A 3776-nucleotide genomic window follows, 5' to 3' on the forward strand; every position below is an offset into this window, starting at 1 on the left:
ATGCGATAGTTATTACAATCCGTATAAACCACAATGCGCTACCAAAGCGGAGAAGAATTCCGATAGTATCAGACAACGTTATGAGTTAAAGAGAAGACACGTAGACTACATAAATATTCATAAACACGTGTAATCATATATGAAATATATTCATACATATTCGTACATCCCTCTTTCTTTTGTAAAATTACTTTTTTAGTGAACAGAAATAACAATAGTAATGTAAAAACATAAAAAATAATTAAAGGAATAATTTTAGCTTTGTTTGTTTTAGAAAAAAACAAGTTTGGAAAAATGTTAAAAAATTGCTCACATACACAATTATGCATAATTTTATATAGAGGGTATCTCAGAAATAGGAGCCGCATAGAATGGGTTAAGGGGAACAAAAAAGTCTCATACCATTTTGAAATATTCGCTGTAGTTTTTGAATTAAGAAAGAAAAGGTATAAGCCAATGTGCGGCGCCGCGCGAATTCGTAGCATCGGCGCGCCGCCGAGAGAAGGCATGATGGACAGTTATGAATTTGCGCGGCGGTTTTACTGCACATTGGCTTATACATTTATACGGCTTTCTTAAAACGGTTTAATAACGCCAAACCTGTTTCAGAAAAAGTTTGGATTTTCTAAAATAGTTTTAATAATATCCATATTAAGGGACGTTTACAGAACATTTAACACCGGCTTTAACTAAAACGGTTTTACCAGTGCGTGAAAACGTAGTCAACGTTTTGATTGCATAATGGATCTAATTGATCTTTTCCTTTTTTTGTGAAATTTTTTAGCAAATTGGGAATAGAAAAGGCTTTGCTATTTGAATATATTAACAATTCGAGAGAATTTTTCAAATATAGAATTCACGTATAAGATATTGCGAAAAATTTTTTCTTATTTTTCTTAACTTTTTTTTAAATAGTTCTACTATTATTATTGATGTAAAATTTGATTCTTTTTTGAATGGAGGAAAAGATTAATTGTAGGATATCCGTTATTTAAGAAAATATTGATAGCATTGATTAAATTATTTTGCTGGAAACGAGGATGACATAAACGTATTATTTTGTCTACAAAATAGATTACACTCCTCTTGTGACAAAGCGGATGGTGTGAATTGAAATTGAGAAATCTGCCGGAAAAAGTTGTGTTGCGATATCCGTCAAAAACTGTGTTCTTCAACCAACAATATATAATGTCCAAAAAACTTAATCTACCGTCAGTGCCAACTTCTATAGTAAATTATAATCTGATATGTAATGAGTTAAAAATTCTCAAGATATTATTAATGCTTTTTGGAGCAGCTAGAATAATGTCATCCACATATCGAAAATAAAACAATAACATAAGTAATTTCCCAATTGCAATTTCTTTTCTGTATTACCATATCAGCAATAATTGGGAACAAAGGTGACCCCATGGCGGTTCCAAAAATTTGTTTGTAAAATTTATTGTTAAACGTAAAAGTGAAATTTAAAACCATACGAATAGCAATCGAAAATTCTTCCAAAGAAATTTTATTTTTCTTGGTATTGGTTGATATGCATTCCTATTTTTGAATAATAATATCAGATACCAGTTTTACAGGAACATTATTCAATAGAGAAACGACATCCAAGGAAACCAATAAATAATCAGGCTTGAAATAAGCATTCTTTAATTTTTTGATAAAACAGAAGTTATTCTTAATATGGCTGGGGGTTTCAGGTATAAAATCATTGATATTATACAACAAATACAATGAAAAATAATATAATAGACTATTTACTGATGAAATAATAATTCTTAGGAGGTTTATGGATCTTTGTTAATCCATATGATCTGGGAATGCTATCATCGGTCGTGAGTCAATATTTTTAATTTTAACTAGATAACTTATGTAATATTATAATTTTGTTCTGAGAATCCGATAACTTATGAAATATTAATTTTTTGAATGCGTCTTAACATTGAAAATGACTCGACCGGCGTCGAAACGTTTGTTATTATATTTCTTTATATTTATTTCGGAATATTATGTATAAATGTTCTTTATTTTTAACTGGCTCGTAACTCTTTTATTTATTTATATTGAAAAAAAATTTATTTAAAAGCACTATTTTGTTAATTAAAATTTTATTTAAATATTTATTAAAATATATTATAGATATCCTTTTATGTTAATTATTGATACTATCTAATAAGTACTACATTTCTTGTCTAATTCTTTCTATATGTAATTTTTTATTAATTGTTATTCGTTAATTTTTCGTAATTAAAGAAAAAAATATATTTCTATATAAAAATGTAATAAAAAATAATATATTTCCTTGGTATTTTATATTAAACTTTTTTTACAATAAATTATTAAATTTATTCGATAATCCATATTGTAATTATTTTTTCGTTTATAATAATTTAATTTCAAAAATTTCATTCTAATATAAAGTGTTTTTAAAAAATAACTTTTAATCTAAAATTAGAATCCTAGATATAACAAAAGCGCAACCGAGCACATTTAAAGGTTATAATTAATCGTCCAAAGAAAAAATGGCGATCTGTGTTTATATCTGACATTTCACAAACGGAGTGTGATTTCTATAATAGTAGTGTTTCTACTGATTATAAAGAAATACTGATTCTCTTTAAAAACTACAGTATATATATCAAGATTTAAAAATAATGATACTTACCGAAATTAGAATCCTAGAAGACTATCCGTAGAAGAAATGGCGGAACCAATCAGAAATCGGGACAGCGGTTGCGCTTCTCTGTTATATCTAGGATTCTATCTAAAACTTAAATTAATTTTATAGATCATTAACTATAACTTAACTTATAGGTAGTTACAAGAAAAAAGATTAACTTATTTAATCCTGATATTTACCTACCTTTTAAAAAGACGTATTCTTTACTTATAAAAAAATATGGCGATAGAAATGTTATTCACAAATCATAACATTAAAGATGCCGACTGTTGCTATCTTAACTGGATTAAACTCTCTCCTGTGTTACCTCTTATTCTACTAGTAATTACGATGCTTAGTTCGTTTATATATGTCAATAGATCGAAAAAAAACTGCTGACAAGACGCTCAGGTATTTACATCATAATGAGTAATTAATGCAAATTAAGAGTATCCGCGCGTTATTTAACTTGATAAAAATCAAAGTGACCTTTTTAATTAATTTTTTTTATACGGCACATTAGTCGTCAATTATCGCTTTCTAACGCACACGTCACTCGTGTTAAACTAAAAAGTGCTGACGCTTGCAGATTAATTGTAAGTACACGTTTATGTAGAGGAAAGGCCCCTATTATGAGATACTGAATTTATTTTGGGTAAATGCTAGAAGTCTATAGGCAGAATTTAAAAAAATAATAGGTCATTTTGAAGGAAATTTAATAAGCCTGGATTTTCAATTCAAGAGCAATAAATTCATGGTGGAAAATCAATAGATTGCGTTTATTAGTTTAACAGAAACGCTATTTCATATTAGGCGCCTGTATCATAATAGGGGGCTTTCCTCTATATAATACATCGCGCATTATAAGTGCCTCAACATTCGTTGGATGAAATTTTTCGACACATTATATTTAGACGCTATTATATGTATAAACATAAAATAAATGATTAGACAAGTAGAGAAGAACAGCTGTACAATCAGTAATTAATATTAATATTTCATACCATACACACGGTATCATATTATTTTATAAATTCATATATTGATATGTAAAATTAGTAGTATATATAAAATAAATAATTTATTATAATTATATAAATTATATATAATTACATAT

At 27.5% G+C, this 3776-nt stretch overlaps 1 protein-coding gene across 1 annotated transcript in view; it reads right to left on the reverse strand.

The window, feature by feature from the left end:
- The window catches only part of LOC108748257 (molybdenum cofactor sulfurase 3-like), a 9652-nt gene extending 6895 nt beyond the window's left edge, over positions 1–2757 (reverse strand). Inside the window, exon 1 of the mRNA XM_018486293.1 lies at positions 2666–2757. The gene's annotated coding sequence lies outside the window, so the exon portion shown is untranslated. The remainder of the gene's footprint in view (positions 1–2665) is intronic.
- Positions 2758–3776: the final 1019 nt, after the last annotated feature.

Source organism: Trachymyrmex septentrionalis, unplaced genomic scaffold (assembly GCF_001594115.1).
Source record: "Trachymyrmex septentrionalis isolate Tsep2-gDNA-1 unplaced genomic scaffold, Tsep1.0 scaffold22, whole genome shotgun sequence".
Taxonomy (NCBI): Eukaryota; Metazoa; Arthropoda; class Insecta; order Hymenoptera; family Formicidae; genus Trachymyrmex; species Trachymyrmex septentrionalis.